Source organism: Myotis yumanensis, unplaced genomic scaffold, assembly GCF_028538775.1.
Source record: "Myotis yumanensis isolate MYYU_CA2020_CCGP unplaced genomic scaffold, mMyoYum1.0.hap1 SCAF_9, whole genome shotgun sequence".
NCBI lineage: Eukaryota > Metazoa > Chordata > Mammalia > Chiroptera > Vespertilionidae > Myotis > Myotis yumanensis.
The window spans coordinates 64,537,145-64,551,575 of NW_027223760.1; the positions used below are offsets into that span (position 1 = coordinate 64,537,145).

General features: G+C 44.4%; 1 protein-coding gene and 1 long non-coding RNA gene across 5 annotated transcripts in view; both read right to left on the reverse strand.

Annotated features, from left to right (window-relative positions):
* JAZF1 (JAZF zinc finger 1) overlaps positions 1-14,431 on the reverse strand; it is a 299,872-nt gene that overhangs the window by 257,629 nt on the left and 27,812 nt on the right. The gene's annotated exons all lie outside the window — the stretch shown is intronic.
* Positions 7,573-8,330, reverse strand: LOC139016445 (uncharacterized). The gene is made up of 2 exons (XR_011472677.1): positions 8,164-8,330; positions 7,573-7,692 (listed from the first exon to the last, which is right to left on the reverse strand). It is a non-coding gene; the product is annotated as an uncharacterized lncRNA (long non-coding RNA).

A 14,431-nucleotide genomic window follows, 5' to 3' on the forward strand; every position in this document is an offset into this window, starting at 1 on the left:
CCGGGCTGACAGAGGGATGTCTGATTGCCAGCTTAGGCCCGATCCCCCAGGGAGCGGGCCTAAACCAGCAAGTGGACATCCTCCGAGGGGTCCCAGACTGCAAGAGGGCATAGGTCGGGCTGAAGGACCCCCCCCCCCCAAGTGCACAAAGTTTTGTGCACCGGGCCTCTAGTGTGTGTGTGTGTGTGTGTGTGTGTGTGTATAATATATTTTTTTTATTGTATAATATATTTTTTTATTGAATATATATATATATATATTTTTTTTTTATTTTGGAGAAGAGGGAGAAGGAGAGAGGGAAATGGAAATATCAATGAGAGAGAATCATTGATTGGTTTTCTCCTGCACACCCCCTACTAGGGACCAAGCTCGCAATCTGGGCATGTGCCCTGACCAGGAATGGAACAGTGACCTCCTGGTTCAAAGGTTGATGCTCAACCACTGAACCATCCTGGCTCGACCTCTTGTGATTTCTTAAATGGTAAGCCGACCTCCCCTGAGAAGGAAAAGAAATGACCTGGATATGTACAAGGATATGGCCTGTGCCCGTCCAGCAAGGATGAGTCTAGAAACAGCAGTGTGTTTAAAATCGAGATAGAAATAACACCGTCATTGAGGTGGCTGTCATGGGTGTGCCTTAAGCAGAGAGTTGAATATATGGTAGGACTGGACAGCTCAAACCCACCAATGTTTAATGAGTACCTGCCGTACACTGGCTACTGCAGTCTACGCCAGAATCTCAGAGGTAGCAGTGGCCTTGTCTCCATGGGTTTGCAGTCTAGTTAGGGAGAAAGACTGGTAGGGATAGCAGTTAAAATACTTCATGAAAAGACTCAATATTGACACAAGTTGTCCAGGCACAGGGGTATGATGCTAAGGAACTGCTCAGAGGCTCCCATAGGTGCTGGGTCTTGAGATTGGCCCTGAGGGAGCTGGCAGTGAGCTGACAGGACAGGCTGGAAGGCCGGAGGCGGATGGCTGTACACACCGGAAGTCTGTAGGAGACAAGGCTGGAGGCCAGAAAGGAATAATGGCGTGTGCCACACGCTTACTCTGTGTCGGGCCCTGGGTGAAAGCACTTTACTGACCAGCAACCCGGCAGGCTAGGCATCCTGATGCCATCTTATGGTTGGCACAGCTGAGGCACAGAGGAGGACAGTGACTGGCCTGAGACTGCTCAGCACAGTGGTGGGGCTGACCTGAGACTCAGGACATCCCTCCCAAAGCCCACAGCAGACAGCTGTACTGCCTGGCCTCTCGGGGTCCCACAGGGAAACAACATGACAGCAACCTCTCCCCAACTCCATGGAAAGCAGGAGGAGGGCTGGACTAGAGGCATGAGGCCAATGGGCTGCTGAGATGGAGCATTTTCTCAGTAGCCAACATCACCTCACCAACTGCTTCTCTGTCCTGCCAGGGCCCTGCACAAGCCTGTGGCATCCCAAACCAAGCGGGTGAAGCCTACTGGGGCCAAGAGGCCTGCAGCAAACCAGAAGCACTTTTGCCCATGACTCCACTGAGCTCCTCAACAGCATTTATCACAAGCAGCAGAAGCTCTTCCTTGCAAGTCCCTGTCTCCCTGGAATGGTGGCCGAGTTCTCAAATGAGTTATGCATATTTGTTACTTGCATATCCCCAAGATGTAGATGCAGATGCTTTCGGAATCCCCTCCCCTCTTTGCTGAGGCTGTTTCTCAGTGGTTACCGGGTGAGTGGCTTCTGCAGTGCAGCCAGGAACTCAGGAGGGCCAATGTGGGTCCTTTTCCATCTGGCAAATTCGAGTGACTTGGTGACACGCAAAACGTTATGATGTCTGTATCCTGGGAATAAAGAGCAACTGAGGACTGGTGGAGGGGGGCGCCATTACTAGTGTTAACCAATATTTATTTAGAACATAATGGGTCCTCTTCTAAGAACCTTAGATGTATTAATTCACTTAATTGTCTCGACAACCTATCGGGGTAGATACGATTATTACTCATTTTTCCGATAGTTCCACACCTTGCCCAAGGTCATGCAGTAGTGAGTGGTAGAGCCAGAGTTCAGTCTGGGGTAATCCCACTCAGAACTCACCATCTTAACAACTATCTCAAGAGAAATACATATTGCAGAACCATCCTTACTATGTGTTACAAGTCAAGCAGGTGTCACCTCTCTGTAGGGCTTACGTGCTTATTACAAAAAGGGAATAAAATGCAGATAGAATAGCACATGTTCTCAGAATCCTGATGCTGGTGGAAGCCACAATGGAAATAAGAGCCAGAAGCTATGAACAGACCCAGCCACACCAGAAAGGCACAGAGAACAAGTTAATAATGGCCTAAATACAGCGGCATCGCTTCAAATCCAACCTACTATTAATTAATTTATGTATTGCCACCAGGGAGGCGGCAGCTAGTATTAAGTTAGATTAAATTATGGAGAAGCTTCGGCGTTGCTGTGACTATTTCAACAGTAATTATTAAGTTGCGCTGCCTTCCCTCCCTAATAAAAGCCCTTTATTCTCATTCTCAGAATGCTTCACCTGTCGCTAGCGTCTTTTGACAGGCATGACAAGCTTTTCAGAGTAGACTAAAGACACTTTTCAAAGAGAACAAGGAAATCTGATTTGTAAATCCTAGGAGGCTTCCGATCTAAACTTGGATCTCCGAAGAATATTCACCTCCTGTTTCCTCCAAAAAGGGTCCTGGGTCTCACTGCTGTGCTGAGTATATACTTGCCAAGACTGACAGACTCTGAAGGAACAAGGAAGGGAGCACTGGGTGAGCAGTCCGAAGACCTGGCTCACTCCCAGACTTGCCTCTCAGGCATCTGTGAATTCCCCTTAGTGTGCACATCTAGAGAACAGAGGCACCTACACTACCTGCCTCCGGAGGAGGCGGCAGAGTGGGCGGGAAGCTAAAAGGAGGTAACATACATGAAAGTGGCATGGAAACGACAAACCTCACAAGTGTGAGCTGATTCATGAACTAGTTTGCCAAACATTGGACTATTATATTTAATATTTAAATGAGTTAACAGATTAATTAGGTTGTGGTAGACCTAACGGGGCAGGGCTGGGTCACTACCCCTTGGCCCAGCTCTGATGACCTCTTGACCTGCTACTCTTGCTTTATACCAGAGATAAACTGCCCAACTGCCTATAGGGACACCTGATCCTAGTTCAGATTCTGCCACCGAACCTGCTTTAGTGAGCTTCTGACTGCCTGGGGACCTGACGGACCATTGTCTGTCTCTGGCATGGCCAAACCTTTCTTCCTAGGAAAAGACCAAAGGAAGCTTCTCACACGGGCTCATTCCTTCCCCCTCTGCACTAGCTAGCGGGCCAGGGAGCCCGTAGTCATTGCTTTTCCTATTGCCCTGCATTCAGTAACTCATTCATTCAATAGACGGAGGACCATGAAGACAACACCTGCCCTCAAGGAGCTCCCATGGCACAGGAGGCCCAGCCCTGGGGACAAGCACAGGTATTCAGAGAGTACACTGGGGAATGGGGAGATATAGGTCCCCGCTGTTTCAGGACAAGGAGGCAGAAAGGAAGACCGGGAAAGGTTGAAAGCTTCTAGAAAGATTGAATGAAGTCACTAAAAGTCCCAGTTGCCCAGAAAACAGGCAGAGAGCAACATGATTGAAGTGTCAAAAGAGAAGAGCACTAACAGTGAAAAAACACGATTAGCATATTTTTACTACTATCTAGGAAACACATGCCTGCCTGGCCCTTGTCCCACACCCCACTGTAGTTCTGATTCAGGTCTGGCTGGGGAGAGAACACACATGCCCTTACGAGGCTCTACAGGTGATTTTAATATCCGGCCCCCAATAAATTCTGTTGGTGCTTGCAATATTTTTCACATCACGGAACAACACAGTACATGATATTTATACAACACATTGAATTGAAGTAGAGGTGATTTGGCAACACCTACATGGGGATTGGTTTAAAAAAAAACAGCTTTCCTTCTTTACATTTCTACAATAAGAAAAATAAAATGCTAGAAAGGATATTAATCTTTTACAATCACTAAATTCAAGAAATTTAGAAAGGGAGTCACAATTTGTCCTGTTAGAACTTTTTGAATGGTTGTAGGCAATATTAAATGTTTTAGCACAGTTAGAAATTCACAGCCTGAAATTTGTGGGTAAAACCCGTTCATGGCACACAATTTTAGAAAACTCTCAGGTTATGCTGTCACAGCTTTTAATTGGGGGTGGAACAGAAATTCACAGGCTTCAGATATGTCGCCACAGCTCGTATCCTATTCCAGTGAAATCCCCAGTCAAATGTTAAACAGAAAGTCGATCTAGGCACAGCTCAGAGGCATGTGACTTTGAGAAAATTTAAGTTCACAAACAAGATGAACAAGCAGCTCCCACATAGGAAGCCTGACACCCAGAGGAGAAGGTTTCGGAAAGGATCTTTTAAAGGCTCAGCTTTCTGAGCTCTAGAGGTGGAGCCAAGAACCTGCCCGATGTTCTGTAGGTATACATGGTGGAATGCCAGAAAATTCCTGTAAGGTGTTGGTCAGAGGCCAACACCACGCACACCAGGCCAGTTTCCTCAGTAAAAGGCTGCATTTAGAGTAACATCAAGTGAACTCCAACAAGACTCTCCATTCAACTGTTAAGCTATAGTATCTACAGACCCAAGATCAAACCAGGCATTTTCTATGCAGCACGCCTTCAACTACAAGGCATAGGCCAAACTAATAATACATTTTTTTGTATTCTTATTTTTTAAAACATATTTTTATTGATTTCAGAGTTGAAGGGAGAGGGAGAGAGAGAAACATCAATGATGAGAGAGAACAATTGACTGGCTGCCTCCTGCATGCCCCACACTGGGGATGGAGTCCACAATCTGGGCATGTGACCTGACCAAGAATCGAACCATGACCTCCTGGTTTATAGGTCGAACACTCAACCACTGAGCCAAGCTGGCTGAGCAATAATACATTTTTTAAAGTCCTGATTTTTGCATGTGGCCACATAAAGTAAGTTCAGCAGTTATTATGAACTCACCCGCAGAAAGATAACACAAGCTCCAATGTTGGGTGCCTGACAGATACTTTAAATATCCATAGTGCTCTATATCTATGGCTTTCCAACTTTTGACCACACCCTGAACTAAGAAACAATTTTTAACATTTCAACTAGTATACCTACACATGGAAAACTAAAAAAAAAGAAAATTTCACAAACACTCTTTTCTAATTTCTTTCATTTTAAAAATAAGACAAAAATTATACCAGTCATTATATACAAGCTATTACTGAATTTACAGTTAGAGAAAATACCACAGTCAGAAAAATATTAGTTAGGTACATTATAGTATATATGCACAGTGAAATAGGATGTAGCCATTAAAAGAATGAGGCAGATGTACCACTCATATGAATGATGTCCAAGGTAGATTATTAAATGAAAGAAAACTAATTTAAAAATGGTTGGGTTCGCTTCTGAAGGATGCTCCAACATGTTTTCCCTCTTCTTTGTCAACAGAATATGAAAAAATCACACAGAAAGAGAATTTCTCAAATGTTAGTGGCCATAAAATTATGTGGGGAGCTTGTTGAAATTCCTGGGCGCCATTGCTGGGGATTCTGCAGTGACAGACACTAGACCACAGCTACCACCTGTGTAGCAATACTTCCTGGCCAGAGGCCTGGCAGTGTGAGCCGGCGAGGCTCCTGACAGAGCCCCACTTAGGAGGAAGACCGCAGGGAGCCCAGACTCCCAGGGTCAGAAATGAGTCCTAAGGGCAGTGAAGGAGGTGCCTCATGTATTCCTGAGGGAGTACATGAGACCTTTCTACTGTGGGCATCCTTCCTTTTGCTTCCCCCCCACACCCCTATTTTTAGCTCCGAGCATGGACTAAGAGGCCAAGTACAGAAGGAAGTCCTGGTGTTGAAATGAAGTTTCTCCCTGTGTTTGCCCCTCAGAGCCAGAGTACATCTCAGGAGGCCACCCAGGGCCCTGCTCACTCGAGAGCCCTTATTCAAAAGAAATGGCTCTTCTTTGGGGTAGGATTGTAACTCAGCCCAGGATGCAGTGTGGCTGGCAGAGAGGAGGTTGGATTTCAGCACCCTCCCCCCTCCCCCACACATATATGCAGTGAACAGCCTGCATGACTGTATCACAGTGGTTCTCAACCTTCCTAATGCCGCGACCCTTTAATACAGTTCCTCATGTTGTGGTGACCCCCAACCATAAAATTATTTTCATTGCTACTTCATAACTGTAATTTTGCTACTGTTATGAATCTTAATGTAAATATCTGATATGCAGGATGTATTTTCATTGTTACAAATTGAACATAATTAAAGCATAGTGATTAATCACAAAAACAATATGTAATTATATATGTGTTGTCCGATGGTCTTAGGCGACCCCTGTGAAAGGGTCGTTCGACCCCCAAAGGGGTGGCGACCCACAGGCTGGTGACCCACAGATTGAGAACCGCTGCTGCTGTATCAGATGTAACCCAATTCACTGCGGTGGTCAACCCTGGCCCTGGTCTTACTCTGTTCAGGAATAAAAATTACAGGCACCGTGTGAGAGTAGAAAAAGCACCATGTTGGGAGTCAGGAGAGCTTTCCATCCCAATCCGGCTATGTGACTGGGATATAGTCACTGGACCATGGCCCGCAGTCTCCTTAGAGACAGAATGAAGGGCTTTTCCTGACCCTCAGTCTAGCCCAGTGATGGCGAACCTATGACACACGTGTCAGAGGTGACACGTGAACTCATTTTTTTGGTTGATTTTTCTTTATTAAATGGCATTTAAATATATAAAATAAATATCAAAAATATAAATCTTTGTTTTACTATGGTTGCAAATATCAAAAAATTTCTATATGTGACACGGCACCAGGGTTAAGTTAGGGTTTTTCAAAATGCTGACACGCCGAGCTCAAAAGGTTCGCCATCACTGGTCTAGCCCTTGGGGTCTTGCCTTACCTTCCACAACTCCATGTTTCTTTCTCCACATCCCGGCTTGACTGAAACATGGCTACTGGCACAGGCCACCAGGCTGTGCTCTGTGACTGCTGGTCTTTGTGGAGAGCTGTTCCCTGCTTGGAAAGCCCCTCCTGACACGAGTACATTTCACTCACTGGTCCATATCCTTCAAGGTCCAGCTCCAGCTCTCTGTTTCTCTGGGTAAGCCTTCCCTGGCTTCCTCAGGTATGGGCCTCACCACTACACCTTGAGTAGACACTCCTCCTCAGAGCAGGTGTTCCACTGAATTGGGGTTCTCAGCTAGAGTGTCTGTCTCCCCATCACAGGCAGGGACACATCCTTTGGAGACAATGTTCCACTGACCACACAGGGTTAGGTGCACACACACGGTATGTACTGTAGAAACGAATCAATGGCAAGACTGTTTCTTCTACCCTCTGTAGAAGTTATTGAATGTGTCCCCTTGTATCAAGGAGAGGAAACATTACCTGTACCTATGTCCAGTCTTTGGAACCACAGACAGATCCTTTTAAGTTAAGAGAAAATGATATTATACATAAGAGGCCTCTATGGTGTATTCTCATCAATGCAGCCCTTTAAAAACATAAGCCAGGTCTTGTTTCATTATTTTATTATCTGTCTTTCCTCCTAAAATGTAAGCTCCAGAAGGGCAGTCAATTGCATTCATTGCTGAGTCCCCATCACCTAAAGCAGTGTCTGGAACCTAGATGATGCTCTGTAAAAAAAGAAAAAGATGTTGAATGAAGGAATGGAGTAATAAATGAACCCATGAAGATGAAAGGTGCTTGATGTGTGTGTGTGTGGGGGGGGGAGGGGGAGGGGGCGGGCATGAAAAGAAGGGAAAGAATTTGAATCAGATTCTGCACTGCTAAGCATGTTTACAAATTGCTTTATAATCACTAATTAGCTTTTCTAAACCACATCCCCTGAGTACAGGCAGGCCTATCCTCCCAATTTTAAGATAAGGGAATTCAAACCCAAGGTCACATAGCAAATCAACTTCCCCTTCAATGCTGAGTTTTGAGCTGGTAATAAGAGTGAGATTAAAGATACTGATGATTTGTAAAAGGTTGAAAGATTAGAGGAAATAAAAGAGTTCAGGGCATGGGACCAAGAAAGCTTTGCATATATTCTCAGCACACTGCATGCAAGAAAAGCAGACTGCTCTGTCCGGAATCATACGTACACTATTCGTACAGCACTATTCGGTCATCAATTTCCACAGTCCTGAGAGGCAGACATTTGCAAGAAACAATGGGAGCTGCAGTTTAGCTCCAGCGTCTCAGGCCCAGCTGCCAATCAGCAGTGACACCACTTTGTCACACGGAGGCTGGGCTCATGCAACACCAGGGCCTGCACAGGCGCTTTACAGGGAGAATGCAGGGGGAAGAGAGAGGAGAAGACTAAAACACCAACTAAAAAAAGAAAGAGTTCATCAAATAAACAATAGGCTGACATCAAAAATAAAAATAAATATATACAATCATAGTTTAATTTAATCACTGTATAATCTTCTAGCAGCAAAAATGCTCATGAATATTGCAAATGAGACTCTAAATTATACTTCTCCCCCACCCCCCCAAAAATAAAGGAAATGGGAAGATGAAAGAAAGAGTCCTAATCGTTCCATTTAAGTTTTTTTTTTTTAATACATTTCATTGATTTTTTACAGAGAGGAAGGGTGAGGGAAAGAAAGCTAGAAACATCGATGAGAGAGAAACATCGATCAGCTGCCTCCTGCACAACCCCCACTGGGGATGTGCCTGCAACCAAGGTACATGCCCCTGACCGGACTCGAACCCGGGACGCTTCAGTCCGCAGGCCGACGCTCTATCCACTGAGCCAAAGTGGTCAGGGCAGTTTTGTGGGGTTTTTTTGTTTTTTTATTCAAAATGAAATTTGCTGAACCCTGGCTGGATGGTTCAGTTGGTTCGAGTGTTATCCTGTACACCAAAAGGTTTGATTCCCAGTCGGGGCACACACTTAGGCTGCAGGTTCAATCTCTGGCCAGGGCATGTGTGGGAGGCAACCAATTGATGTCTTTCTCTCACATTGATGTTCCCCCCCTGCTTCCTCTCTCTAAAAAATCAATAAAGCATATCCTAGAATGAGGATTTAAAAAAATTAAATTCGTTGAAAAATCATAGCTGGTTTCCCAGCATTATTAATAAGTCCAAGAAGGGAAGAGTACAATGTACATTTTGACTGAAATTAGAAATTAATTTTGGTTGGTCTTTTTCAATTTACTTTTTAAAACATATTTTTTATTGATTTTTGAGAGAGAGAAAGGGAGAGGGAGAGAGCAAGAGAGAAACATCAATGTGAGAGAGAAACATTGATCCACCCAAACCTGGACTGGGGACCAAACCTACAACCTCTTGGTACACAGGGACATGCTCAATCAACTGAGCCACACTGGCCAGGGCTCAATTTACTTTTTATTTAGTTGGAGAAATGAGATCAATCTCACTTCTGTTTTAACAATTAGTTTCCACTAAAACATAAAAATACATTTGACACTGGAGAAGGAAAGAGGTCACAGACTGCTGAACGGGGAATGGAGGAACCAAGAACGTTCGGAAACAAGGAAGCCCATCCTCAACAGTCCTTCAAGACTGATCCACATTTCACCAAGTGGAAGGGCCGAGCACAAGGTAACTAAAATGTCCAGGGCACTGGCAGGGCTGGAGGCAAGGCCAAAGTGTGAGATCTCTGCTTCTCTGGGTCCTGAGGGTATGACACTAGGGGGTCACGCCTCCCAAAATACTGGAAGCAAATAGGAAATCATATTGAAATGGAGACAAGGAAAACCCAAAGCTGGGGATAAATTATAACCCAACCCTGTGGCTTAATCACTCACTCAAACTGCAACCCATATAATGTCAGATGAGGCGTTCCTAAACATTTAGCATGGTAGCGTCTTCTCGACAGCCAACAAAACATAACAAAACTGAAAATGGTTTGTTACTAATTCATCTTCAAAGGTGCACGAAAAGAGATCGGAAGCTTTCACCATGTTAACTTTTAAAAACAGCTTTACAGAGATTGAGTTTATATAATATCCACCTATTTGTAAGTGTGTAGTTTGATGAGTTTTGGCAAATATATACACTTGTGTGACCATGATAGCAATAAATAAACAAAAAAGAGAATATTTGCATCACTCCCCAAAAGTTCCCTGGTGCCTCTTTGTAGTCAAGCACCTTTCTCCATCCCAGGCCTCAGGCAACCAGATCTGTTGCTATGGTTTTGCCTTTTCTAGAATTTCACGTAAACAGAATCATCCAGTGTGCAGCCTTGTGTCCGGTTTCTTTCACTTAGCACGCAGCTTTGAGACTCATGCATGCTGCTGTGTGGGTCAGGGGTCCCACACATTTTTATTGCTGAGTAGTATTCCGTTTCTTCATGTCACTTCCACATACTTCCTAGAAGCCCTACCATAATCCCTATGCTAACATCCTAAATGTTCTTTCTCTACATTCCTTGATTTTGTCCTCCGAAGAAATGTCAATATGGCTTTGGTCACATGGCCAGTACAAAAAACACCTCCTGTCAGGAGGGTCACGATCGTCAAGCCAACAAAAATTGAAGCACACAGTTGGAAATAACTAGCCATGCTGAGGAAAAGAAGGCCAAAGCTGAGAAGCTGACATCCCAACGAAATCTCCTGACTATAAAACACTGAGTTAGAGAGAGCCACTTCCTCACTGATCAGCTGATCAGCATTTCTACATTTTGGAACAAGGACACACCTGACCATTGTGAGGGGTACATGAGACACCCGCCCGGCTTGTGAAGTTTCACATGATTGGATTTTTGGATAACTGAAATTTATCTTAAGTGCCGTTAATTACTAAGTAAGTACTGAAGGGGACTAATTCCATGCCTTATTAAACAGTCTACTGAACATAATGAGCTGTTTACTAGATGCAAAATCAGCATTATAAACAGTCCGATGGCGCTAAGCTCTTGAACAGAGAGGTAGGTCCTCAGGGGTTACCAGACTCGGGTCTTCCTATTCTAAGTGACCCCAAAATACTGTTATTTTAAGTGGAACTTTCCATCTTCTTCCTATGTTAACTGGCAACCTTGATACTGTTGCTATGTCCTTGCTACTAACCTGCTACTATTTTTCCTTTAAAAATAATCATAAAATATCTCCATGATACAGAAAAGTCTTAGAAAATAAGTATTTCCCCTCTGAAACTGTTCACAACTGATGTATTTGTTTAAGAACATTTTTCAATACAGTAAAAAAAATAACTTTTTGGTGAATTTCCCTTTTTTTGTTGTTGTGCAACTGAGTTTGCCCAAATATTTGTGAGCATACATATACTATGGAATGTCACTTTTATGACATTTTGTTCAATCTGTTTTTTAGGCTGCTACATAAGCACCATTGTTTTAGATGCTGATTAGACGAGCAAGTGAATGTACCAGTTATCGAACCCATCCCATGTCATCATTACTCAAGTAGGATATTTCTGATTCCTTGCTACTGTATATGGACTTCAGAGAACATTCTACGCATATAGTCTAACTTCCTGACGTTTAACCTACTCAGAAAGCATATGTGAGCATTATCTGGCTTGAAAGTGACTCTGTGGTATCATCAGAATGAGGTGTAAGGAACTGTTTTACTCATCCATCCATTTCTCCATCCATCCATTCAAAACACACTTACCAAATTCCTACTTGACATTAGAGACTTTTTTTTAGTAAAATAAGTTAGAAAGAGTAAGACATGGTTCCTGCCCCCCATAAGCTCACACACTAGCCAAGGAGACAACCTTGCTGCACTTGAAGCATCAGAGAGCGGCACAAAGGAGCAGGGCGAGTCGTGGATTTGCTACGCCACATTGCGCAGCCGATGCCTGCAACTCAGCCTGTGGGAGGAAAACTCCCTGGCTGGCTATGCAGGGAGTTTAAAGATAGGTAAGGCTGTCTGTCGGTCCACTGACACTGGTTCTATCTACTATTCTGTTCTGATATTAACAAAGAGATGGTGTCCAATTTTTCCCCCCCTAATCCAAGGGCAAGCATAGCAAAACAGTAACTTTCTCTCTCCTGGTACTAAGCACTCTCACTGTCATTTTCGGTGAAGGAAACAAGACCTTTCTCATAACAGCAGAGAGCAGTCACGGAGCTGGGCTGTTGCCTGTGAACACCTCCTCTCAGGCAGCCCAAGCTCTCCTATTTTAGCAATCTGCACCGACGACAGCCCCCTTCTTGCCCTGTCAACAAATGCATGACAATCCCCCTTTTTTTCTTAATGCCTATCAGACTGGAAACAGGGCCGAAGAGGTGTGTCGCCAGTGTCAGGAAAGATGTACACAGAAAAAGAAAGAGCAGCGGTTCATGCCTGAAGGTCAGACACGAACAGGCAGGCTCAAAGGTCCCCACCCTAACCCCGGTCTCTCAGATATGTGGGGCCTTGTCCTTGTGAGCTGGTGCCAGCCCTTCTGGGCACGCCTCCTTCCCTGGTGGCGTTCTCAGCAAGAGATAGGGAAACTGATCTAGAGTGGAATAAGGAAGCAATGGGAAAGCCCGAGAACATGGGTTCAAACAAATTCCCACACAACTACCCATTTTTCTTCCATTTGAATGAGCGGAGAAGGAAAAAAAATCACTTCTCTTTAAACCTGGGAACTGTCTCAAATAAACGTATCAGCAGAAACATCTGATATGGCAATGAGCTGAGTAATTACTGGGTAATTCACGTGTTCTTAGCAGTCATTTTTTTTTCAATGTTTTTGATTTTAGAGAGAGAGAGGAAGGCAGAAGGGAGAGAGAGAGGAAGGGAGAAGGGAGAGAGAGAAACATCAATGGGAGAGAGCAACATTGATTAGCTGCCTCCCTCACACTCCCCACCAGGGATGGAGCCTGCAACCCCAGCATGAGCCCTGAACGGGATAGAACCAGCTACCTTGAGGTGCACAGATCGACACTCAACCAACTGAACCACAGCAGCCAGGGCAGCACTCATTTCGTTTTCTTCGCAATGTCAATGCTCTTATTCTAGTCTCTTCCCCCCAACCCCCAACCCTCCAATCCCCCAACCCCCAACCCTCCAATCCCCCAACCCCCAACCCTCCAATCCCCCAACCCCCATGAAATGAACACACTGTTTGTAAAAGTCTTACACTGTTGACTGGAAAAGCACCTTCCTCAGCAGGAACCTCGGCAGGAACACCCGAGGACACAGATGCTCTCGTGGTCACAAGAGATGGTGCCCTGGACCAGTGTACCTTCCTCTGTGCCCTTCCCAAGAGCGTCGTCAGCCTCAAGGAGCTTCTAGACTCTCCGTCAGGGAATGGAGTACCCGAAGGGAACTAATCATTCTACTTGGTGGAGAGGCCTGTCCAGAAAGCTTAGAGGGCGGTGCTCCAGGAGACCCTGACAGAAGTGCCATCCTGTCCAAGGGTGGGGATGAGCATGGGGAAGAGTTAGCAAGGAAAGCAAAGATATGCAAGGGACAGTCTCGGAAAAGCCAAGAATTGGACACAGCTGGCCTTCAAAAGAGTTGCTCACCGACTTGGATTTCACAAAGCAGGATTTTAAAAAACAAGTAATGTGCCAAAGACGGATCCAGAAAAGGAACGATTCTCTATTATCATCTTCATTTCATAAAAGAAAGAGCAGTTTAGCTGACCAAGGGCATTGTCTCAGAATAAAGGACACAAATGACAGGGTGTCTCTGTATTTTTCCTCATTTTGCTGCAGACCAATGGCAACGATGTCATGAGCTGGCGCAGGTCTGCACTTTGGGGCCGGGTCTCCACAGAGCTCAGGACAGGTGTTCCCTCTCCAAAGAGGCGAGCAGCTCTCTCCTGCTTCACACTGGTGAGAGATTCAGAAGCACTCAGGTTGGTCCGAAAGGAGGCCAGTGTGGCTGCAAAGTGCATGCGTGTCATTTGCCACAGGCTGCCCGGCCTCTAGGCCCCTGCCATGGCCTGACAGTGACTCTTTCCAGTTATTTCAGTGTCTCTAGGCTGAATGTAAACTCATAAACTATTTTAAATTACTGTGCATGAATTCAATAGAAGGAGCTGTTATAAATTTCATGTACAAAGAATTTCTACTACAAGTAAAAAATGTTTAAGTTATAGGTTAACAAAAATATGATATTAATTATACAGAATAATGTAATACATTGTGTAAACAAAGAGAAACTACATCCAAATGTTAACAATCACAGGCCTGGGAGGGGGGATTATGAATGTGCTTTATGTTTTATGTCTTCTAAATTTTCTACAATTTATGTTCGTATTTTTCTATATCTGCATTTTCTATAATACTTTAAAAAACAGGATAAAATGTATTTGCTTTTAGAATTTTGAGGGTCAAAACTGAATTTTTAAGAAACACAAGTTGAAATTGTTATAAATTGCCACAATGCAGCAAAGGTTCACAATAATACTCTTTACTAGTAAAAACAAACAAAAAAAAGAACC